Source organism: Rhinolophus sinicus, unplaced genomic scaffold (assembly GCF_036562045.2).
Source record: "Rhinolophus sinicus isolate RSC01 unplaced genomic scaffold, ASM3656204v1 Contig26, whole genome shotgun sequence".
NCBI lineage: Eukaryota > Metazoa > Chordata > Mammalia > Chiroptera > Rhinolophidae > Rhinolophus > Rhinolophus sinicus.
The window spans coordinates 20,193-44,865 of NW_027423825.1; the positions used below are offsets into that span (position 1 = coordinate 20,193).

Below are 24,673 nucleotides of genomic sequence, written 5' to 3' on the forward strand. Positions count from 1 at the left end.
CCGTCAAAGCCCCCATTGTCGCCGCCATCGCCGCCCTGGCGCCATCCACGCAGTTGCCATCGCCTACCTCGCCACCCTCCCCTGCCTCCGCCCGCCGCCGCCGCCCCCGCCGCCGCCGCGGGTCCTCCCCAACTCCCAGGCAGGGTTGCCTGCTGGTGCAGGCCTCCACCAGCAGGGCTGCGGTTGAGGTAAACCTGGTGGCGGTAGGGGCGGGTTGTATGCCGGTCTGGGTGCGAGTCCCAGGATGCCAGAGTTCCACGACTTCTGGCACCATCAGAAGTGGCAGTGTCCCATGGAGCCTCGGGTGGCGCGAAGGGCCTCGCTGTCGGCCAGGGTAGCCCGCCGCCCACGCCAGGGGCATTAGGAAGGCGGGGCGGACTGGGGGACGCGGTGCTGGCAGAACCGGCCCGCAGGTCGATGCTCGCCACGGGCGGCTCATCTGCATGGCGGGCGCTCACGAGCAGGCGGAGCAGGCTCTTGGGCGCGGGGCAGTCCCAGCGTCTGGCCATACCACCCTGAACGCGCCCGATCTCCTCTGTTCTCGGGAGCTAAGCAGGGAGGGGCCTGGTTAGTACTTGGATGGGAGACCGCCTGGGTATACCTGTAGGCTTTTGCTCGCCTCTCCTTTTGCGCCGCCGCCCCGGCGTGCCTCCCTCCGAATCCCTGCCGCCCCTTGCCCCTCTGCAGCCGCCCAGCCAGCCGAAGGTCCCCCTGGCCAGAGGAGGGACAGCCGCCCAGCACTACAAGCTCGCATCCCCGGCCGCACACCAGGCCTGTCGGCCAGGGCTCCCCCCCCTCCCTCTTCTTAGTGCTCTTCGCCGAGGCAGGCCGTCAGCCTGCAGCAGTCAGCCGCGTCTAGGTCGCCGCCGCCGCCACCGCCATCGCAGGGCTCCCTCTCGCTCCCCGACCCTGCCGCCGCCGCAACCCCCAACGCCCAAGCCCAGGGCTGCCTGCCGGCGCAGGCTTCCACCAGGCTCTCTCCATCCCAGGACGTGCCGGTCCTTTGCACCTCGGCCCGAGCCCAGGGGACGCCCATCCCTGCGCCTGCCCCTGGGCCCCGAGACACAGGATCGGCGTGTCCTCGGGCAAACGGGACGCCCACCCGCCCCGCCCAGGTCTTCTGTCTCCGCGGGCAGGCACCTCTCCCCACACCCCCGCGCGTCCCCTCCCGTCTCCCACAAGAGCCAGGAGCCCTCCCTTCCCGCCGGCCACGGTGTCCCCGACACAAAGGGCACAAGAGCGGGACAAACCAGGGGCGGCAGGCAGCACCCCAACACACCACGCGCCATCGACTCCAGGGGACCGCCACAAGGGCAGGCACGCAGGCACACAATCCTCACAACCAGGGTGCCTGGGGCTGCCACTCTCCTCCCAGGCAGGTCCCTGGGCGGGGCTCAGAGCCCACTGGCCCTCCGGAGACCCTGGCGGCCCGCCCCGGGGGCTTCAATGGTGACTGCCAACGCCAGGGCAATGCCTCCTTGGCGGAGCCCAGCCCCGGGCACGACCACACTCCGGTGGAGAAGCCACCACTTCAACACAGCCTCAGTGCGTCTGTCCCAGTCCGTGTGCCCGAATGTGCGTCCCTCCCACCCTCCCCCACCCCATGTCTGTCTGGCTCTGTGACGTGCCTGTTGGGTTCTGGCTCTGGCTCAGGAGCTCTCTCCCCGGGTGCCAGCCCCTCTTTCTCTGTCTCTGTCCATGTCTCTCTGTATGTCTAGACACATACATGTACATATACGTGTATATTTCCATCTCGCTCCCTCTTACTCCTCCTCCCGTTCTGTCTGTCTGTCCCTGTCCTGCGGGGACTCTAGTCCCTCTGCCCGCACAAGAACGCAGGATTTGGCGAGGCCAAGAAGGAACACCCACAGAGCCACGGATAGGGGGCTCATAGCACCATGTCTCACGGGCGGCTGGCTTGGAGACACGGCAAGCCGGAGCCGCCCGATCCCCCACCTGCTGGCCGATTCTCTGCCAACCAACAGACCCACCAAGCCGGCCCACTGCAGTCCGCGCCCCTCTGCAATTTGCAGTCCACCATCCGCGCTTCCTAGCTTGGCCACCGCAGCTCTGCCGGTGTCCAATGGCCAACTGGCAACAGCTGAAGGCCAAGCGGTAACAGCTGATGTCAGTGCAGCCCCACGCAGTACCCCCGTCCCCCGGTACCCCCGTCTCCCCGTCACCCCTGTCTCCGTTCCCCCGGTTCCCCGTCTTCCTGTCCCCCGTCTCCCGGGTCCCCCGTCCCCACGTTCCACCATCCCCCCTATTCCGGTCCCCCCCGTCCCTGTTCCCCCGTCCCCTGATCCCCTGTTCCCCTTCCCCATCCACCCTCTCCCAGTCCACCCGTCCCCAGTGCCCCCGTCCCCCGTCCCCAGTGCCCCATCCCCGTCTCCCGCTCCCCGTCCCCCAGTCCCCCGCCCCTGGTCCACCGTCCCCATTCCCTCGTCTCCCGGTCCCCCCTCCCGGGTCCCCGACCCCGTTCCCCGTCTCCCGGTCCTCCGTCTCCCGGTCCACCTGTCCCCAGTCCCCAGTCCCCGTCTCCCCATCCCCCGTCCCTCCTTCGCCTGGTCCCCGTCCCCAGTCCCCCATCCCCGTCCCCGGTCCCCGTCCCCAGTCCCCAGTCCCCAGTCCCCAGTCCCCAGTCCCCGTCTCCCGGTCCCCGTCTCCTGGTCCCCAGTCCCCAGTCCCCAGTCCCCAGTCCCCAGTCCCCGTCTCCCGGTCCCCGTCTCCCGGTCCCCTGTCCCCGGTCCTCCCGTCCCCGGTCCCCTGTCCCCCGTTCTGTCTGTGGTCCCTGTCCTGCAGGGACTCTAGTCCCTCTGCCACAGAGCAGGATTTGGCGAGGCCAGAGAACACCAACAGAGCCACGGATAGGGGCTCATAGCCATGTCTCACGGGCAGCTGGCTTGGAGACACGGCAGCCGCCCGATCCCCAACCTGCCGGCCGATTCTCTGCCAACCAACAGACCCACCAAGCCGGCCCTGCAGTCCGCGCCCTCTGCAATTTGCAGTCCACCATCCGCGCTTCCTAGCTTGGCCACGCAGCTCTGCCAGTGGCCAATGGCCAACAGCAACAGCTGATGGCCAGCGGTAACAGCTGATGTCCGTGCAGCCCCACGCAGCACCCCTCCACGCGAGGCCCAGAGCCTGGAAAGTGCTCTCTGCAAGTCTGTCCCCACAGTCCCCGTCTGTCTCTCTCCGCCTACCTCTTGCTCCGTCTCTGGCCTTCTCTCATCCTCTCTCTCAACACCCTGGGTCAGGAGAGGTGATGTGTAGCCAGTGAAGTGACCAGTGATCGGGCGGGACGCTGGTCGCTGATGAGGCGAGGCCCAGACAGAAGGCTGTGTGACGAAGGGTGGCGGCAGTCTGGAGGTGCTGCCCCCTGGTCATGGTGGCTCTCCTGGCTTTGGGCCAGTGGGTGGGGCCGGCCAGGGCCAGGGCCTGGGTTGCACGTCCCTAGGGTGGAGGGACTGAGAGGACCCTGCGACCCCTCGGTGGCCCTGAGTGGTGGGGACAGCACAGCAGCAAGGGGTGTGCGGTTGTGGGGCTGGGGGATGAAGGGTTGGGGTAGGGGCGTGTCCATTCGGGCGTGGGGTCCCAGGATGCCAGGGCGCCCAGACATATGTCACAGTCAGGGAAGTGACAGAGGCCTGTGGAGCCACTGGGGGGGGGCCTCGCTGCGGGCCAGGGTAGCCCGTCGCCCACACCAGCGGCGACGGAGGCGGGGCGGGGAGGCACTCGGGCAGACATGCTCGCCACCCGGCGGCCCAGCAGCATGGCGCGTGCGCTCAGGAGGCAAGTCGGGAGCAGGCTCTTGGAGTGCCGGGTCCCAGTGCCTAAGGCCATACCACCCTGACGCGCCAGATCTCGTCTGATCTCGAGCTAAGCAGGGTCTGTCCTGGTTAGTACTTGGATGGGAGACCGCCTGGGAATACCTGTTGGCTTTGCTAGCGTCTCCTTTTGCATCGCCGCTCGGCGTGGCTCCCTCGAACCCCTGCCGCCCCTTGCCCTCTGCAGCCTCCCAGCCAGCCGCAGGTCCCCTGACCAGCAGAGGGTCAGCCGCCCGGCACTACAAGCTGGCAGCCCGGCCGCACACCAGGCCCGTGGGCCAGGGCTCCCCCACACCCTCCTCTCAGTCCTCTTCGGTCCCGCAGGCCGTCATCGCGAATCCTTCGCCCGGCCGCGTCGCCGCCACCGCCGCCTGCGCCAAAGCCACCGCCACCACCGGGCTCCCCACCCCCCCACCCCGCCAGCGCTGCCCTCGCCCCTGTCCCCCCCCGCCGCCACCGCCAAACTCCCTCAAACTCCCTCCTGTGCTCTCCCCACCTCGGCCGCCAGCACCGCGCTCCCATCTCCGCCACCAGTGCTGCCCTCTCCCCACCCCCCCCCCGCCGCCATATCCGTACTCCCTCAATTCCCTCCTCCGCTCTCCCGCCTCCAGCACCGCCATCCCCCGCCCCAGCCACCATCGCCATACTCCCTCAGTCTCCCGCCTCTGCTCTCCCGGCCTCCGCCGCCAGCACCGCCCTCACGCCCTCCCCCCCCCCCATTGCCGCACTCCCTCAATTCCCTCCTCTGCTCTCCCCGCCTCCAGCACCGCCATCTTCCCCGCCCCAGCCCCGCCACCAATGCCCTACTCCTCAGTCTCCCGCCTCTCCCCTCCCGGCCCCCGCTGCCAGCACCGCCCTCACGCCACCCCCCGCCCGGTCCCCACCGCCGCTGCCATCTCCCCCGGTGACCCAGTGCCCACCGTCAAAGCCCCATTGTCGCCGCCGCCATCGCCGCCCTGGCGCCATCCACGCAGTTGCCATCGCCTACCTCGCCACCCTCCCCTGCCTCCCGCCCGCCACCCGCCGGCAACTCCCAGGCAGGGTTGCCTGCTGGTGCAGGCCTCCACCAGCAGGGCTGCGGTTGAGGTAAACCTGGTGGCGGAGGGGGCGGTGTATGCCGGTCTGGGTGCGGAGTCCCAGGATGCCAGAGTTCCACGACTTCTGGCACCATCAGAAGTGGCAGTGTCCCATGGAGCCTCGGGTGGCGCGAAGGGCCTCGCTGTCGGCCAGGGTAGCCCGCCGCCCACGCCAGGGCATTGGAGGCGGGGCGGACTGGGGGACGCGGTGCTGGCAGGCCCCCGGTCGATGCTCGCCACGGGCGGCTCATCTGCATGGCGGGCGCTCAGGCAGGCAGCAGGCTCTTGGGGCGCGGGCAGGTCCCAGCGTCTGGCCATACCACCCTGAACGCGCCCGATCTCCTCTGATCTCGGGAGCTAAGCAGGGAGGGCCTGGTTAATGCGGAGACCGCCTGGGAATACCTGTAGGCTTTTGCTCGCCTCTCCTTTTGCGCCCCCGCCCCGGCGTGCCTCCCTCCGAATCCCTGCCGCCCCTTGCCCCTCTGCAACCCCTGCAGCCGCCCAGCCAGCCGAAGGTCCCCCTGGCCAGAGGAGGGACAGCCGCCCAGCACTACAAGCTCGCATCCCGGCCGCACACCAGGCCTGTCGGCCAGGGCTCCCCTCCCTCTTCTTAGTGCTCTTCGCCGAGGCAGGCCGTCAGCCTGCAGCAGTCAGCCGCGTCTGGGTCGCCGCCGCCGCCACCGCCATCGCAGGGCTCCCTCTCGCTCCCGACCCTGCCGCCGCCCCAACGCCCAAGCCCAGGGCTGCCTGCGGCGCAGGCTTCCACCAGGCTCTCTCCATCCCAGGACGTGCGGTCCTTTGCACCTCGGCCCGAGCAGGGCGCCCATCCCTGCGCCTGCCCCTGGGCCCCGAGACACAGGATCGGCGTGTCCTCGGGCAAACAGGACGCCCACCGCCCCGCCCACCAGGTCTTCTGTCTCCGCGGGCAGGCACCTCTCCCCACACCCGCGTCCCCTCCCGTCTCCCACAAGAGCCAGGAGCCCTCCCTTCCCGCCGGCCACGGTGTCCCCGACACAAAGGGCACAAGAGCCGGGACAAACCAGGGGCGGGAGCAACCCAACACACCACGCGCCATCGACTCCAGGGGAGCCACAAGGGCAGGCACGCAGGCACACAATCCTCACAACCAGGGTGCCTGGGGCTGCCACTCTCCTCCCGCAGGCAGGTCCCTGGGCAGGGCTCAGAGCCCACTGGCCCTCCGGAGACCCTGGCGGCCCGCCCGGGGCTTCAATGGTGACTGCCAACGCCAGGGCAATGCCTCCTTGGCGGAGCCCAGCCCGGGCACGACCACACTCCGGTGGAAGCCACCACTTCAACACAGCCTCAGTGCGTCTGTCCCAGTCCGTGTGCCCGAATGTGCGTCCCTCCACCCTCCCCACCCCATGTCTGTCTGGCTCTGTGACGTGCCTGTTGGGTTCTGGCTCTGGCTCAGGAGCTCTCTCCCCGCGTGCCAGCCCCTCTTTCTCTGTCTCTGTCCATGTCTCTCTGTATGTCTAGACACATACATGTACATATACGTGTATATTTCCATCTCGCTCCCTCTTACTCCTCCTCCCGTTCTGTCTGTCTGTCCCTGTCCTGCAGGGACTCTAGTCCCTCTGCCCGCACAAGAACGCAGGATTTGGCGAGGCCAGAAGGAACACCCACAGAGCCACGGATAGGGGGCTCATGGCACCATGTCTCACGGGCGGCTGGCTTGGAGACACGGCAAGCCGGAGCCGCCCGATCCCCCACCTGCTGGCCGATTCTCTGCCAACCAACAGACCCACCAAGCCGGCCCACTGCAGTCCGCGCCCCTCTGCAATTTGCAGTCCACCATCCGCGCTTCCTAGCTTGGCCGCAGCTCTGCCGGTGTCCAATGGCCAACTGGCAACAGCTGAAGGCCAAGCGGTAACAGCTGATGTCAGTGCAGCCCCACGCAGTACCCCGTCCCCGGTACCCCGTCTCCCCGTCACCCCTGTCTCCGTTCCCCGGTTCCCCGTCTTCCTGTCCCCGTCTCCCGGGTCCCCGTCCCCACGTTCCACCATCCCCCTATTCCGGTCCCCCGTCCCTGTTCCCCCGTCCCCTGATCCCCTGTTCCCCATACCCCATCCACCCTCTCCCAGTCCACCCGTCCCCGGTGCCCCCGTCCCCAGTGCCCCATCCCCGTCCCCGCTCCCCGTCCCCCAGTCCCCGCCCCTGGTCCACCGTCCCCATTCCCTCGTCTCCCGGTCCCCCCCTCCCGGGTCCCCGACCCCGTTCCCCGTCTCCCGGTCCTCCGTCTCGCCACCTGTCCCCAGTCCCCCAGTCCCAACGTCTCCCCATCCCCCGTCCCTCCTTCGCCTGGTCCCCCGTCCCCCACCCCGGTCTCCCGTTCCCGGTCCCCCGTCTCCTGGTCCCCAGTCCCCAGTTCCCAGCCCAGGCCCTTCTACCAGTCCCCCCCCAGTCGCCCGTCTCCCGGTCCCCAGTCTCCCGGTCCCCTGTCTCCCGGTCCCGGTCTTCCGGTCCCCAGTCCTCCGTCCAGTGTTACCCCTTCCCCGGTCCCCAGTCCCCATCTCCCTGTCCCTCTGTCTCCCGGTCCACCCATCCCCGTCTCCCGGTCCCCGTCTCCCGGCCGGTCCCCAGTCCCCGTCTCCCGGTCCCCTCATCCCTGGACCCCCAACCCCGGTCCCTGGTCCCCGGTCCCCAGTCCCCAGTTCCCCATCGCCCTGGCCCCGTCTACCGATCCCCAGTTCTCCGTTCGCCCGTCTTCGGTCCTCCCGTCCCCAGTCTCCCGTCTCCCGGTGTCCCATCTCCCGGTCACCCGTCCCGTCCCCGTCTCCGTCCCCGTCCTCGCCCGCCCCCCCGTCTCCCGGTCCCCTCATCCCCAGTCCCCCAAGGTCCCCGGTCCCCCGTCCCCGGTCCCCCCCAGTCCCCATCTCCCGGTCCACTGGTACCCCGTCCCCCAGTCCATTCATGCCCCTGGTCCGCCCCTGCCCTATCCCCGGTCCCCCAACCTCCGGTCCCCGGTCCGTCCCCTGGTCCCCCATCCGCCGTTCCCCGGTCCCCCGTCTCCGTTGCCCGTCCCCGTCCCCATCCCCGTCCCCCGTCCCCCGGTCCCCGACCCTCAGTCCCCCTGTCCCTCTGTCTCCCCCCCGTCACCCCGTCCCCCGCCCCAGGTCCCCATCTCCCGGTCCCCCGTCTCCGGTCCCCGTTCCCCCCCGGTCCCCCCTCCCCATGTCCCTCGTCCCCAGTACCCTCGTGCTCCTGTCCCTCCATCCACGGTCTCCTGGTCCCTCCGTCCCACCGTCCGCCAGTCCCACCGTCCTCTCATTCCCCAATCCCCAGTCCCCAGTCTCCCTGTCCCCCAATTCCCGGTCTCCCTTTCCTGGTACCGTGTCCCCCATCTCCCGGTCCCCCGTCCCCTGTCTCCCAGTACCCAGTCCCCTGTCCCCCGGTCCCCGGTCCCCTTGTCCCCCATCCCCCAGTCCCCCCGGCCCTCTCGTACTCCCGTCCCCCATCTTCCGGTCCCCTTCCCCCGTCCCCATGCCCCGTCTCCCAGACCCCCGTCCCCAGTTCTCCCAGTTCCAACAGTCTCCCTGTCCCCCTGCCCCCCTCCCCCATCTCCTGGTACCCCGTCCCCAGTACCCCCCCAGTTCCTACAGTCCCACCATTCTCCCTGTCCCCCCCTTACACCCGTCTCCCGGTCCCCTGTCCCCGGTCCTCCCGTCCCCGGTCCCCTGTCCCCCGTTCTGTCTGTCGGTCCCTGTCCTGCAGGGACTCTGGTCCCTCTGCCCGAGCAGGATTTGGCGAGGCCAGAAGGAACACCAACAGAGCCACGGATAGGGGCTCATTTCATGTCTCACGGGCAGCTGGCTTGGAACACGGCAAGCGCGCCCGATCCCCAACCTGCCGGCCGATTCTCTGCCAACCAACAGACCCACCAAGCCGGCCACTGCAGTCCGCCCCTCTGCAATTTGCAGTCCACCATCCGCGCTTCCTAGCTTGGCCACCGCAGCTCTGCCAGTGGCCAATGGCCAACTGGCAACAGCTGATGGCCAGCGGTAACAGCTGATGTCCGTGCAGCCCCACGCAGCACCCCTCCACGCGAGGCCCAGAGCCTGGAAAGTGCTCTCTGCAAGTCTGTCCCCACAGTCCCCGTCTGTCTCTCTCCGCCTACCTCTTGCTCCGTCTCTGGCCTTCTCTCATCCTCTCTCTCAACACCCTGGGTCAGGAGAGGTGATGTGTAGCCAGTGAAGTGACCAGTGATCGGGCGGGACGCCGGTCGCTGATGAGGGGCGAGGGCCCAGACAGAAGGCTGTGTGACGAAGGGTGGCGGCAGTCTGGAGGTGCTGCCCCCTGGTCGCGGGTGGCTCTCCCTGGCTTTGGGCCAGTGGGTGGGGCCGGCCAGGGCCAGGGCCTGGGTTGCACGTCCCTAGGGTGGAGGGGACTGAGAGGACCCTGCGACCCCCTCGGTGGCCCTGAGTGGTGGGGACAGCACAGCAGCAAGGGGGGTGTGCGGTTGTGGGGCTGGAGAGGGGGTTGGGGCGTGTGCCATTCGGGCGTGGGGTCCCAGGATGCCAGGGCGCCCAGACATATGTCACAGTCAGGGAAGTGACAGAGGCCTGTGGAGCCACTGGGGGCGCGAAGGCCTCGCTGCGGGCCAGGGTAGCCCGTCGCCCACACCAGCGGCGACGGGCGGGGCGGAGGCACTCGGGCAGACATGCTCGCCACCCGGCGGCCCAGCAGCATGGCGCGTGCGCTCAGGAGGCAAGTCGGAGCAGGCTCTTGGAGTGCCGGGCGGGTCCCAGTGCCTAAGGCCATACCACCCTGAGCGCCAGATCTCGTCTGATCTCGGCTAAGCAGGGTCTGTCCTGGTTAGTACTTGGATGGGAGACCGCCTGGGAATACCTGTTGGCTTTGCTAGCGTCTCCTTTTGCATCGCCGCTCGGCGTGGCTCCCTCGAACCCCTGCCGCCCCTTGCCCTCTGCAGCCTCCCAGCCAGCCGCAGGTCCCTGACCAGCAGAGGGTCAGCCGCCCGGCACTACAAGCTGGCAGCCCGGCCGCACACCAGGCCCGTGGGCCAGGGCTCCCCCCCCCCACCCTCCTCTCAGTCCTCTTCGGTCCCGCAGGCCGTCATCGCGAATCCCTCGCCCGGCGCGCGGGCGCCGCCACCCCCGCCTGCGCCAAAGCCACCGCCACCACCGGGCCCCCCACCCCCCCCCCGCCAGCGCTGCCCTCGCCCCGCCCTGTCCCCGCCGCCAAACTCCCTCAAACTCCCTCCTGTGCTCTCCCCACCTCGGCCGCCAGCACCGCGCTCCCATCTCCGCCACCAGTGCTGCCTCTCCCCCCACCCCCCCCCGCCGCCGCCATATCCGTACTCCCTCAATTCCCTCCTCCGCTCTCCCCGCCTCCAGCCCCGCCATCTCCCCCCCCCCCCCCAGACCCCCGCAGCCACCATCGCCATACTCCCTCAGTCTCCCGCCTCTGCTCTCCCGGCCTCCGCCGCCAGCACCGCCCTCACGCCCTCCCCGCCCCGCTGCCGCCATTGCCGCACTCCCTCAATTCCCTCCTCTGCTCTCCCCGCCTCCAGCACCGCCATCTTCCCCCCCAGCCCCAGCCGCCACCAATGCCATACTCCTCAGTCTCCCGCCTCTGCTCTCCCGGCCTCCGCCGCCAGCACCGCCCTCACGCCCTCCCCAGCCCCCGCCGCCGCCATCGGCCCCGTGTCCCAGCGCCCACCGTCAAAGCCCCATTGTCGCCGCCGCCATCGCCGCCCTGGCGCCATCCACGCAGTTGCCATCGCCTACCTCGCCACCCTCCCCTGCCTCCCGCCCCGCCGCCGCCGCGGTCCTCCCCAACTCCCAGGCAGGGTTGCCTGCTGGTGCAGGCCTCCACCAGCAGGGCTGCGGTTGAGGTAAACCTGGTGGCGGTAGGGGGGTGTATCTCGGTCTGGGAGTCCCAGGATGCCAGAGTTCCACGACTTCTGGCACCATCAGGAAGTGGCAGTGTCCCATGGAGCCTCGGGTGGCGCGAAGGGCCTCGCTGTCGGCCAGGGTAGCCCGCCGCCCACGCCAGGGGCATTGGGAGGCGGGGGACGCGGTGCTGGCAGACGGCCCCGGTCGATGCTCGCCACGGGCGGCTCATCTGCATGGCGGGCGCTCACGCAGGCAGGGAGCAGGCTCTTGGGCGCGGGCGGGTCCCAGCGTCTGGCCATACCACCCTGAACGCGCCCGATCTCCTCTGATCTCGGGAGCTAAGCAGGAGGGCCTGGTTAGTACTTGGATGGGAGACCGCCTGGGAATACCTGTAGGCTTTGCTCGCCTCTCCTTTTGCGCCGCCGCCCGGCGTGCCTCCCTCGAATCCCTGCCGCCCCTTGCCCTCTGCAACCCCTGCAGCCGCCCAGCCAGCGAAGGTCCCCCTGGCCAGAGGAGGACAGCCGCCCAGCACTACAAGCTCGCATCCCGGCCGCACACCAGGCCTGTCGGCCAGGGCTCCCCCCCTCTCCCTCTTCTTAGTGCTCTTCGCCGAGGCAGGCCGTCAGCCTGCAGCAGTCAGCCGCGTCTGGGTCGCCGCCGCCGCCACCGCCATCGCAGGGCTCCCTCTCGAGCCAGAGCCCTCCCTTCCCGCCGGCCACGGTGTCCCCGACACAAAGGGCACAAGAGCAGGGACAGGCCGGGGGCAGCAGCCCAACACACCACGCGCCATCGACTCCAGGGGGACCGCCACAAGGGAAAACAGGCACGCAGGCACACAATCCTCACAACCAGGGTGCCTGGGGCTGCCACTCTCCTCCCGCAGGCAGGTCCCTGGGCAGGGCTCAGAGCCCACTGGCCCTCCGGAGACCCTGGCGGCCCGCCCGGGGCTTCAATGGTGACTGCCAACGCCAGGGCAATGCCTCCTTGGCGGAGCCCAGCCCAGGCACGACCACACTCCGGTGGAAGCCACCACTTCAACACAGCCTCAGTGCGTCTGTCCCAGTCCGTGTGCCCGAATGTGCGTCCCTCCACCCTCCCCACCCCATGTCTGTCTGGCTCTGTGACGTGCCTGTTGGGTTCTGGCTCTGGCTCAGGAGCTCTCTCCCGCGTGCCAGCCCCTCTTTCTCTGTCTCTGTCCATGTCTCTCTGTATGTCTAGACACATACATGTACATATACGTGTATATTTCCATCTCGCTCCCTCTTACTCCTCCTCCCGTTCTGTCTGTCTGTCCCTGTCCTGCAGGGACTCTAGTCCCTCTGCCCGCACAAGAACGCAGGATTTGGCGAGGCCAGAAGGAACACCCACAGAGCCACGGATAGGGGCTCATAGCACCATGTCTCACGGGCGGCTGGCTTGGACACGGCAAGCGGGCCCGATCCCCACCTGCTGGCCGATTCTCTGCCAACCAACAGACCCACCAAGCCGGCCCACTGCAGTCCGCGCCCTCTGCAATTTGCAGTCCACCATCCGCGCTTCCTAGCTTGGCCACCGCAGCTCTGCCGGTGTCCAATGGCCAACTGGCAACAGCTGAAGGCCAAGCGGTAACAGCTGATGTCAGTGCAGCCCCACGCAGTACCCCGTCCCCGGTACCCCGTCTCCCCGTCACCCCTGTCTCCGTTCCCCGGTTCCCCGTCTTCCTGTCCCCGTCTCCCGGGTCCCCGTCCCCACGTTCCACCATCCCCCTATTCCGGTCCCCCGTCCCTGTTCCCCCGTCCCCTGATCCCCTGTTCCCCACCCCCATCCACCCTCTCCCAGTCCACCCGTCCCCGGTGCCCCGTCCCCCAGTGCCCCATCCCCGTCCCCGCTCCCCGTCCCCCAGTCCCCCGCCCCTGGTCCACCGTCCCCATTCCCTCGTCTCCCGGTCCCCCCTCCCCCCCGACCCCGTTCCCCGTCTCCCGGTCCTCCGTCTGCAGTCCACCTGTCCCCAGTCCCCCAGTCCCGTCTCCCCATCCCCCGTCCCTCCTTCGCCTGGTCCCCCGTCCCCCCAGGTCTCCCGTTCCCCGGTCCCCGTCTCCTGGTCCCCAGTCCCCAGTTCCCCGGCGCCCAGGCCCTTCTACCAGTCCCCGTTCCCCAGTCGCCCGTCTCCCGGTCCCCAGTCTCCCGGTCCCCTGTCTCCCGGTCGCCGGTCTTCCAGTCCCCAGTCCTCCGTCCAGTGTTACCCCCTTCCCCGGTCCCCAGTCCCCCATCTCCCTGTCCCTCTGTCTCCCGGTGCCGCCCATCCCCGTCTCCCGGTCCCCGTCTCCCGGCCCGGTCCCCAGTCCCCGTCTCCCGGTCCCCTCATCCCTGACCCCCAACCCCGGTCCCTGGTCCCCAGTCCCCAGTCCCCAGTTCCCCATCGCCCTGGCCCCGTCTACCGTCCCCAGTTCTCCGTTCGCCCGTCTTCGGTCCTCCCGTCCCCAGTCTCCCGTCTCCCGGTGTCCCATCTCCCGGTCACCCGTCCCAGTCCCCGTCTCCTCCCCGTCTCCTGCCCGCCCGCTCGGTCCCCTCATCCCCAGTCCCCCAACCCCGGTCCCCGTCCCCGGTCCCAGCCCCCCCATCTCCCGGTCCACTGGTACCCCAGTCCCATTCATGCCCCTGGTCACCCGTCGCCGTCCCCGGTCCCCCAACCTCCGGTCCCCGGTCCAGGTCCCCTGGTCCCCCATCCGCCGTCCCCCCCCGTCTCCGTTGCGGTCCCCGTCCCCAGTCCCCCGTCCCCCGGTCCCCCGACCCTCAGTCCCCCTGTCCCTCTGTCTCCCGGTCCCCCCGTCCCCCGTCCCCAGGTCCCCATCTCCCGGTCCCCCGTCTCACGGTCCCCGTTCCCCGTTTCCCGGTCCCCCCTCCCCATGTCCCTCGTCCCCAGTACCCTCGTGCTCCTGTCCCTCCATCCACGGTCTCCTGGTCCCTCCGTCCCACCGTCCGCCAGTCCCACCGTCCTCTCATTCCCCAATCCCCCAGTCCCCAGTCTCCCTGTCCCCCAATTCCCGGTCTCCCTTTCCCTGGTACCGTGTCCCCCATCTCCCGGTCCCCCGTCCCCTGGTCCACTGTCTCCCAGTACCCAGTCCCCTGTCCCCCCGGTCCCCTTGTCCCCATCCCCAGTCCCCCGTCCCTCTCGTACTCCCGTCCCCCATCTTCCGGTCCCCTTCCCCCGTCCCATGCCCCGTCTCCCAGACCCCCGTCCCCAGTTCTCCCAGTTCCAACAGTCTCCCTGTCCCCCCCCCTCCCCCATCTCCTGGTACCCCGTCCCCAGTACCCCCCAGTTCCTACAGTCCCACCATTCTCCCTGTCCCCCCCTTACACCCGTCTCCCGGTCCCCTGTCCCCGGTCCTCCCGTCCCCGGTCCCCCTGTCCCCCGTTCTGTCTGTGGGTCCCTGTCCTGCAGGGACTCTGGTCCCTCTCCGCACAAGACCAGGATTTGGCGAGGCCAGAAGGAACACCAACAGAGCCACGGATAGGGGCTCATGCCATGTCTCACGGGCAGCTGGCTTGGAACCGCAAGCAGGCCGCCCGATCCCCAACCTGCCGGCCGATTCTCTGCCAACCAACAGACCCACCAAGCCGGCCCACTGCAGTCCGCGCCCCTCTGCAATTTGCAGTCCACCATCCGCGCTTCCTAGCTTGGCCACGCAGCTCTGCCAGTGGCCAATGGCCAGCAACAGCTGATGGCCAGCGGTAACAGCTGATGTCCGTGCAGCCCCACGCAGCACCCCTCCACGCGAGGCCCAGAGCCTGGAAAGTGCTCTCTGCAAGTCTGTCCCCACAGTCCCCGTCTGTCTCTCTCCGCCTACCTCTTGCTCCGTCTCTGGCCTTCTCTCATCCTCTCTCTCAACACCCTGGGTCAGGAGAGGTGATGTGTAGCCAGTGAAGTGACCAGTGATCGGGCAGTCGCTGATGAGGCGAGGCCCAGACAGAAGGCTGTGTGAGGGTGGCGGCAGTCTGGAGGTGCTGCCCCTGGTGGTGGCTCTCCTGGCTTTGGGCCAGTGGGTGGGGCCGGCCAGGGCCAGGGCCTGGGTTGCACGTCCCTAGGGTGGAGGGACTGAGGACCCTGCGACCCCTCGGTGGCCCTGAGTGGTGGGGACAGCACAGCAAGGGGGGTTGTGGGGCTGGGGATGAGGGTTGGGAGGCGTGTGCCATTCGGGGGTCCCAGGATGCCAGGCGCCCAGACATATGTCACAGTCAGGGAAGTGACAGAGGCCTGTGGAGCCACTGGGGGCGCGAAGGCGCTGCGGGCCAGGGTAGCCCGTCGCCCACACCAGCGGCGACGGAGGCGGGGCGGGCGGGCGCACGGGCAGACATGCTCGCCACCCAGCGGCCCAGCAGCATGGCGCGTGCGCTCAGGAGGCAAGTCGGAGCAGGCTCTTGGAGTGCGGGCGGGTCCCAGTGCCTAAGGCCATACCACCCTGAGCGCAGCAGATCTCGTCTGATCTCGGAAGCTAAGCAGGGTCTGTCCTGGTTAGTACTTGGATGGGAGACCGCCTGGGAATACCTGTTGGCTTTGCTAGCGTCTCCTTTTGCATCGCCGCTCGGCGTGGCTCCCTCGAACCCCTGCCGCCCCTTGCCCTCTGCAGCCTCCCAGCCAGCCGCAGGTCCCTGACCAGCAGAGGGTCAGCCGCCCGGCACTACAAGCTGGCAGCCCGGCCGCACACCAGGCCCGTGGGCCAGGGCTCCCCCACACCCTCCTCTCAGTCCTCTTCGGTCCCGCAGGCCGTCATCGCGAATCCTTCGCCCGGCGCGCGTCGCCGCCACCGCCGCCTGCGCCAAAGCCACCGCCACCACCGGGCTCCCCACCCCCCACCCCCGCCAGCGCTGCCCTCGCCCCGCCCTGTCCCCCCGCCGCCACCGCCAAACTCCCTCAAACTCCCTCCTGTGCTCTCCCCACCTCGGCCGCCAGCACCGCGCTCCCCATCTCCGCCACCAGTGCTGCCCTCTCCCCCACCCCCGCCCCCGCCGCCGCCATATCCGTACTCCCTCAATTCCCTCCTCCGCTCTCCCCGCCTCCAGCACCGCCATCTCCCCCGCCCCCGCCCCAGACCCCCGCAGCCACCATCGCCATACTCCCTCAGTCTCCCGCCTCTGCTCTCCCGGCCTCCGCCGCCAGCACCGCCCTCACGCCCTCCCCGCCCCCGCTGCCGCCATTGCCGCACTCCCTCAATTCCCTCCTCTGCTCTCCCCGCCTCCAGCACCGCCATCTTCCCCGCCCCAGCCCCAGCCCAATGCCATACTCCTCAGTCTCCCGCCTCTGCTCTCCCGGCCTCCGCCGCCAGCACCGCCCTCACGCCCTCCCCAGCCCCCGCCGCCACCGCCGCCGCCATCGGCCCCGTGTCCCAGCGCCCACCGTCAAAGCCCCATTGTCGCCGCCGCCATCGCCGCCCTGGCGCCATCCACGCAGTTGCCATCGCCTACCTCGCCACCCTCCCCTGCCTCCGCCGCCCGCCCGCCCGCAGCCGCCCGCCGCCGCCGCGGGTCCTCCCCAACTCCCAGGCAGGGTTGCCTGCTGGTGCAGGCCTCCACCAGCAGGGCTGCGGTTGAGGTAAACCTGGTGGCGGTAGGCGGTGTATCCGGTCTGGGTGCGAGTCCCAGGATGCCAGAGTTCCACGACTTCTGGCACCATCAGAAGTGGCAGTGTCCCATGGAGCCTCGGGTGGCGCGAAGGGCCTCGCTGTCGGCCAGGGTAGCCCGCCGCCCACGCCAGGGGCATTAGGGCGGACTGGGGGCGCGGTGCTGGAAGCCCGCAGGTCGATGCTCGCCACGGGCGGCTCATCTGCATGGCGGGCGCTCACGAGACAGGCGGAGCAGGCTCTTGGGGCGGGTCCCAGCGTCTACGGCCATACCACCCTGAACGCGCCCGATCTCCTCTGTTCTCGGGAGCTAAGCAGGGAGGGGCCTGGTTAGTACTTGGATGGGAGACCGCCTGGGTATACCTGTAGGCTTTTGCTCGCCTCTCCTTTTGCGCCGCCGCCCGGCGTGCCTCCCTCCGAATCCCTGCCGCCCCTTGCCCCTCTGCAACCCCTGCAGCCGCCCAGCCAGCCGAAGGTCCCCCTGGCCAGAGGAGGGACAGCCGCCCAGCACTACAAGCTCGCATCCCCGGCCGCACACCAGGCCTGTCGGCCAGGGCTCCCCCCCCTCCCTCTTCTTAGTGCTCTTCGCCGAGGCAGGCCGTCAGCCTGCAGCAGTCAGCCGCGTCTGGGTCGCCGCCGCCGCCACCGCCATCGCAGGGCTCCCTCTCGCTCCCGACCCTGCCGCCGCCCCCCCAACGCCCAAGCCCAGGGCTGCCTGCGGCGCAGGCTTCCACCAGGCTCTCTCCATCCCAGGACGTGCGGTCCTTTGCACCTCGGCCCGAGCAGGGCGCCCATCCCTGCGCCTGCCCCTGGGCCCCGAGACACAGGATCGGCGTGTCCTCGGGCAAGCAGGACGCCCACCGCCCCGCCCACCAGGTCTTCTGTCTCCGCGGGCAGGCACCTCTCCCCACACCCCCGCGTCCCCTCCCGTCTCCCACAAGAGCCAGAGCCCTCCCTTCCCGCCGGCCACGGTGTCCCCGACACAAAGGGCACAAGAGCCGGGACAAACCAGGGGCGGCGGGGCAGCACCCCAACACACCACGCGCCATCGACTCCAGGGGACCGCCACAAGGGCAGGCACGCAGGCACACAATCCTCACAACCAGGGTGCCTGGGGCTGCCACTCTCCTCCCGCAGGCAGGTCCCTGGGCAGGGCTCAGAGCCCACTGGCCCTCCGGAGACCCTGGCGGCCCGCCCGGGGCTTCAATGGTGACTGCCAGGGCAATGCCTCCTTGGCGGAGCCCAGCCCCGGGCACGACCACACTCCGGTGGAGAAGCCACCACTTCAACACAGCCTCAGTGCGTCTGTCCCAGTCCGTGTGCCCGAATGTGCGTCCCTCCCACCCTCCCCCACCCCATGTCTGTCTGGCTCTGTGACGTGCCTGTTGGGTTCTGGCTCTGGCTCAGGAGCTCTCTCCCCGCGTGCCAGCCCCCTCTTTCTCTGTCTCTGTCCATGTCTCTCTGTATGTCTAGACACATACATGTACATATACGTGTATATTTCCATCTCGCTCCCTCTTACTCCTCCTCCCGTTCTGTCTGTCTGTCCCTGTCCTGCGGGGACTCTAGTCCCTCTGCCCGCACAAGAACGCAGGATTTGGCGAGGCCAAGGAGGAACACCCACAGAGCCACGGATAGGGGGCTCATGGCACCATGTCTCACGGGCGGCTGGCTTGGAGACACGGCAAGCCGGAGCCGCCCGATCCCCCACCTGCTGGCCGATTCTCTGCCAACCAACAGACCCACCAAGCCGGCCCACTGCAATTTGCAGTCCACCATCCGCGCTTCCTAGCTTGGCCACCGCAGCTCTGCCGGTGTCCAATGGCCAACTGGCAACAGCTGAAGGCCAAGCGGTAACAGCTGATGTCAGTGCAGCCCCACGCAGTACCCCCGTCCCCAGTACCCCGTCTCCCCCTCACCCCTGTCTCCGTTCCCCGGTTCCCCGTCTTCCTGTCCCCCGTCTCCCGGGTCCCCCGTCCCCACGTTCCACCATCCCCCCTATTCCGGTCCCCCCCGTCCCCTGTTCCCCCCGTCCCCTGATCCCCCTGTTCCCCCATACCCCCATCCACCCTCTCCCAGTCCACCCGTCCCCCGGTGCCCCCGTTCCCCCCAGTGCCCCATCCCCCGTTCCCCGCTCCCCGTCCCCCAGTCCCCCCGCCCCTGGTCCACCGTCCCCATTCCCTCGTCTCCCGGTCCCCCCCTCCCGGGTCCCCGACCCCGTTCCCCGTCTCCCGGTCCTCCGTCGCAGTCCACCTGTCCCCAGTCCCCCAGTCCCCGTCTCCCCATCCCCCGTCCCTCCTTCGCCTGGTCCCCCGTCCCCCACCCCGGTCTCCCGTTCCCGGTCCCCGTCTCCTGGTCCCCAGTCCCCAGTTCCCCAGCGGCGCCCTTCTACCAGTCCCCGTCCCCAGTCGCCCGTCTCCCGGTCCCCAGTCTCCCGGTCCCCTGTCTCGGCCGGTCGGTCCCCAGTCCTCCGTCCAGTGTTACCCCCTTCCCCCCGTCCCCCGGTCCCCCCATCTCCCTGTCCCTCTGTCTCCCGGTCCAGGCGCACACCCATCCCCCCGTCTCCCAGGTCCCCCGTCTCCCGGTCCCCTCATCCCCTGGACCCCCAACCCCCGGTCCCTGGTCCCCCGGTCCCCCAGTCCCCCGGTTCCCCCATCGCCCTGGCCCCCGTCTACCGATCCCCCAGTTCTCCGTTCGCCCGTCTTCGGTCCTCCCGTCCCACTCCCGTCTCCCGGTGTCCCATCTCCCGGTCACCCGTCCCAGTCCCCGTCTCGCAGTCCCCGTCTCCCGCCCCGCCGGTCCCTCTCCCTCCCCAGTCCCCCAACCCCGGTCCCCAGTCCCCCCACCCGGTCCCCGGCCCCCATCTCCCGGTCCTGGTCCCCCGTCCCCCAGTCCATTCATGCCCTGGTCACCCGTCGTCCCCTATCCCCGGTCCCCCAACCTCCGGTCCCTGGTCCCCGGTCCCCCCATCCGCCGTTCCCCGGTCCCCCGTCTCCGTTGCCCGGTCCCCCGTCCCCGGTCCCCGTCCCCGGTCCCCCACCCTCCAGTCCCCTGTCCCTCTGTCTCCCGGTCCCCCGTCACCCCGTCCCCGCCCCAGGTCCCCCATCTCCCGGTCCCCCGTCTCACGGTCCCCCCGTTTCCCGGTCCCCCCCTCCCCATGTCCCTCGTCCCCAGTACCCTCGTGCTCCTGTCCCTCCATCCACGGTCTCCTGGTCCCTCCGTCCCACCGTCCGCCAGTCCCACCGTCCTCTCATTCCCCAATCCCCAGTCCCCAGTCTCCCTGTCCCCCAATTCCCCGGTCTCCCTTTCCTGGTACCGTGTCCCCCTCTCCCGGTCCCCCGTCCCCTGGTCCACTGTCTCCCAGTACCCAGTCCCCTGTCCCCCGGTCCCCGGTCCCCTTGTCCCCATCCCCAGTCCCCCGTCCCCCGGCCCTCTCGTACTCCCGTCCCCCATCTTCCGGTCACCCCTTCCCCCGTCCCCATGCCCCGTCTCCCAGACCCCCGTCCCCAGTTCTCCCAGTTCCAACAGTCTCCCTGTCCCCTGCCCCCCTTCCCCATCTCCTGGTACCCCGTCCCCAGTACCCCAGTTCCTACAGTCCCACCATTCTCCCTGTCCCCCCCACACCCGTCTCCCGGTCCCCTGTCCCCGGTCCTCCCGTCCCCGGTCCCCTGTCCCCCGTTCTGTCTGTCGGTCCCTGTCCTGCAGGGACTCTGGTCCCTCTGCCCGCACAGAAGCAGGATTTGGCGAGGCCAAGGAACACCAACAGAGCCACGGATAGGGGCTCGCCCATGTCTCACGGGCAGCTGGCTTGGACACGGCAAGCGCCGCCCGATCCCCAACCTGCCGGCCGATTCTCTGCCAACCAACAGACCCACCAAGCCGGCCCACTGCAGTCCGCGCCCTCTGCAATTTGCAGTCCACCATCCGCGCTTCCTAGCTTGGCCACCGCAGCTCTGCCAGTGGCCAATGGCCAACAGCAACAGCTGATGGCCAGCGGTAACAGCTGATGTCCGTGCAGCCCCACGCAGCACCCCTCCACGCGAGGCCCAGAGCCTGGAAAGTGCTCTCTGCAAGTCTGTCCCCACAGTCCCCGTCTGTCTCTCTCCGCCTACCTCTTGCTCCGTCTCTGGCCTTCTCTCATCCTCTCTCTCAACACCCTGGGTCAGGAGAGGTGATGTGTAGCCAGTGACCAGTGATCGGGCGGCGCTGATGAGGCGAGGCCCAGACAGAAGGCTGTGTGACGAAGGGTGGCGGCAGTCTGGAGGTGCTGCCCCTGGTTGGTGGCTCTCCTGGCTTTGGGCCAGTGGGTGGGGCCGGCCAGGGCCAGGGCCTGGGTTGCACGTCCCTAGGGTGGAGGGACTGAGAGACCCTGCGACCCCTCGGTGGCCCTGAGTGGTGGGGACAGCACAGCAACAAGGGGTGTGCGGTTGTGGGGCTGGGGGATGAGGGTTGGGGTGGGCGTGTTCGGCGTGGGGTCCCAGGATGCCAGGCGCCCAGACATATGTCACAGTCAGGGAAGTGACAGAGGCCTGTGGAGCCACTGGGGGCGCGAAGGGCCTCGCTGCGGGCCAGGGTAGCCCGTCGCCCACACCAGCGGCGACCGGGAGGCGGGCGGGGAGGCACTCGGGCAGACATGCTCGCCACCCGGCGGCCCAGCAGCATGGCGCGTGCGCTCAGGCAAGTCGGAGCAGGCTCTTGGAGTGCGGGCGGGTCCCAGTGCCTAAGGCCATACCACCCTGACGCAGCAGATCTCGTCTGATCTCGGAAGCTAAGCAGGGTCTGTCCTGGTTAGTACTTGGATGGGAGACCGCCTGGGAATACCTGTTGGCTTTGCTAGCGTCTCCTTTTGTATCGCCGCTCCGGCGTGGCTCCCTCCGAACCCCTGCCGCCCCTTGCCCCTCTGCAGCCTCCCAGCCAGCCGCAGGTCCCCCTGACCAGCAGAGGGTCAGCCGCCCGGCACTACAAGCTGGCAGCCCCGGCCGCACACCAGGCCCGTGGGCCAGGGCTCCCCCCACACACCCTCCTCTCAGTCCTCTTCGGTCCCGCAGGCCGTCATCGCGAATCCTTCGCCCGGCGCGTCCCGCCACCGCCGCCTGCGCCAAAGCCACCGCCACCACCGGGCTCCCCACACCCCCCCCACCCCCCGCCAGCGCTGCCCTCGCCCCCGCCCCTGTCCCCGCCCCCGCCGCCGCCACCGCCAAACTCCCTCAAACTCCCTCCTGTGCTCTCCCCACCTCGGCCGCCAGCACCGCGCTCCCCATCTCCGCCACCAGTGCTGCCCTCTCCCCCACCCCCCCCCCCCCCCCCGCCCTATCCCCACTCCCTCCATTCCCTCCTCCCCTCTCCCCCCCCCCCCCACCCCCATCTCCCCCCCCCCCGCCCCAGCCCCCCGCAGCCACCATCGCCATACTCCCTCAGTCTCCCGCCTCTGCTCTCCCGGCCTCCGCCGCCAGCACCGCCCTCACGCCCTCCCCGCCCCGCTGCCGCCATTGCACTCCCTCAATTCCCTCCTCTGCTCTCCCGCCTCCAGCACCGCCATCTTCCCCGCCCCAGCCCCAGCCCCGCCGCCACCAATGCCATACTCCTCAGTCTCCCGCCTCTGCTCTCCCGGCCTCCGCCGCCAGCACCGCCCTCACGCCCTCCCCAGCCCCCGCCGCCACCGCCGCCGCCATCGCCCCAGCGCCCACCGTCAAAGCCCCATTGTCGCCGCCGCCATCGCCGCCCTGGCGCCATCCGTTGCCATCGCCTACCTCGCCACCCTCCCCTGCCTCCGCCGCCGCCCGCCCGCCCGCCCAGCCGCCACCGCCGCCGCGGTCCTCCCCAACTCCCAGGCAGGGTTGCCTGCTGGTGCAGGCCTCCACCAGCAGGGCTGCGGTTGAGGTAAACCTGGTGGCGGTAGGGGCGGTTATGCCGGTCTGGGTGCGGAGTCCCAGGATGCCAGAGTTCCACGACTTCTGGCACCATCAGAAGTGGCAGTGTCCCATGGAGCCTCGGGTGGCGCGAAGGGCCTCGCTGTCGGCCAGGGTAGCCCGCCGCCCACGCCAGGGGCAGCGGACTGGGCGCGGTGCTGGCAGCGCGCAGGTCGATGCTCGCCACGGGCGGCTCATCTGCATGGCGGGCGCTCACGAGGCAGGCGGAGCAGGCTCTTGGGCGCGAGGCAGGTCCCAGCGTCTGCCGCCATACCACCCTGAACGCGCCCGATCTCCTCTGATCTCGGGAGCTAAGCAGGGAGGGCCTGGTTAATGGATGGGAGACCGCCTGGGAATACCTGTAGGCTTTGCTCGCCTCTCCTTTTGCGCCGCCGCCCGGCGTGCCTCCCTCGAATCCCTGCCGCCCCTTGCCCTCTGCAACCCCTGCAGCCGCCCAGCCAGCGAAGGTCCCCCTGGCCAGAGGAGGACAGCCGCCCAGCACTACAAGCTCGCATCCCGGCCGCACACCAGGCCTGTCGGCCAGGGCTCCCCCCCTCCCTCTTCTTAGTGCTCTTCGCCGAGGCAGGCCGTCAGCCTGCAGCAGTCAGCCGCGTCTGGGTCGCCGCCGCCGCCACCGCCATCGCAGGGCTCCCTCTCGCTCCCGACCCTGCCGCCGCCGCCACGCCCAAGCCCAGGGCTGCCTGCCGGCAGGCTTCCACCAGGCTCTCTCCATCCCAGGACGTGCCGGTCCTTTGCACCTCGGCCCGAGCAGGGGACGCCCATCCCTGCGCCTGCCCCTGGGCCCCGAGACACAGGATCGGCGTGTCCTCGGGCAAGCAGGACGCCCACCCGCCCCGCCCACCAGGTCTTCTGTCTCCGCGGGCAGGCACCTCTCCCCACACCCCGCGCGTCCTCCCGTCTCCCACAAGAGCCAGAGCCCTCCCTTCCCGCCGGCCACGGTGTCCCCGACACAAAGGGCACAAGAGGGACAAACCAGGGGCGGCGGGCAGCACCCCAACACACCACGCGCCATCGACTCCAGGGGCCACAAGGGAAAACAGGCACGCAGGCACACAATCCTCACAACCAGGGTGCCTGGGGCTGCCACTCTCCTCCAGGCAGGTCCCTGGGCAGGGCTCAGAGCCCACTGGCCCTCCGGAGACCCTGGCGGCCCGCCCGGGGCTTCAATGGTGACTGCCAACGCCAGGGCAATGCCTCCTTGGCGGAGCCCAGCCCAGGCACGACCACACTCCGGTGGAAGCCACCACTTCAACACAGCCTCAGTGCGTCTGTCCCAGTCCGTGTGCCCGAATGTGCGTCCCTCCCACCCTCCCCACCCCATGTCTGTCTGGCTCTGTGACGTGCCTGTTGGGTTCTGGCTCTGGCTCAGGAGCTCTCTCCCCGCGTGCCAGCCCCTCTTTCTCTGTCTCTGTCCATGTCTCTCTGTATGTCTAGACACATACATGTACATATACGTGTATATTTCCATCTCGCTCCCTCTTACTCCTCCTCCCGTTCTGTCTGTCTGTCCCTGTCCTGCAGGGACTCTAGTCCCTCTGCCCGCACAAGAACGCAGGATTTGGCGAGGCCAGAAGGAACACCCACAGAGCCACGGATAGGGGCTCATGGCACCATGTCTCACGGGCGGCTGGCTTGGAACACGGCAAGCCGCCCGATCCCCACCTGCTGGCCGATTCTCTGCCAACCAACAGACCCACCAAGCCGGCCCACTGCAGTCCGCCCCTCTGCAATTTGCAGTCCACCATCCGCGCTTCCTAGCTTGGCCACCGCAGCTCTGCCGGTGTCCAATGGCCAACTGGCAACAGCTGAAGGCCAAGCGGTAACAGCTGATGTCAGTGCAGCCCCAGTACCCCGTCCCCAGTACCCCGTCTCCCCGTCACCCCTGTCTCCGTTCCCCGGTTCCCCGTCTTCCTGTCCCCGTCTCCCGGGTCCCCGTCCCCACGTTCCACCATCCCCCTATTCCGGTCCCCCGTCCCTGTTCCCCCGTCCCCTGATCCCCTGTTCCCCATACCCCATCCACCCTCTCCCAGTCCACCCGTCCCCAGTGCCCCGTCCCCAGTGCCCCATCCCCGTCCCCGCTCCCCGTCCCCCAGTCCCCCCGCCCCTGGTCCACCGTCCCCATTCCCTCGTCTCCCGGTCCCCCCTCCCGGGTCCCCCGACCCCGTTCCCCGTCTCCCGGTCCTCCGTGCAGTCCACCTGTCCCCAGTCCCCCAGTCCCACGTCTCCCCATCCCCCGTCCCTCCTTCGCCTGGTCCCCCGTCCCCCCATACCCCGGTCTCCCGTTCCCCGGTCCCCCGTCTCCTGGTCCCCAGTCCCCAGTTCCCCAGCGCCCAGGCGCCCTTCTACCAGTCCCCGGTCGCCCGTCTC

General features: G+C 69.5%; 4 pseudogenes; all 4 read left to right on the forward strand.

Moving 5' to 3' along the window:
• The first annotated feature begins 497 nt into the window (after positions 1–497).
• Positions 498–620, forward strand: LOC141569861 (5S ribosomal RNA; annotated as a pseudogene).
• Positions 621–11,066: 10,446 nt separating this feature from the next.
• Positions 11,067–11,186, forward strand: LOC141569862 (5S ribosomal RNA; annotated as a pseudogene).
• Positions 11,187–15,200: 4,014 nt separating this feature from the next.
• Positions 15,201–15,318, forward strand: LOC141569866 (5S ribosomal RNA; annotated as a pseudogene).
• A 1,317-nt stretch (positions 15,319–16,635) lies between these two features.
• Positions 16,636–16,755, forward strand: LOC141569865 (5S ribosomal RNA; annotated as a pseudogene).
• Positions 16,756–24,673: the final 7,918 nt, after the last annotated feature.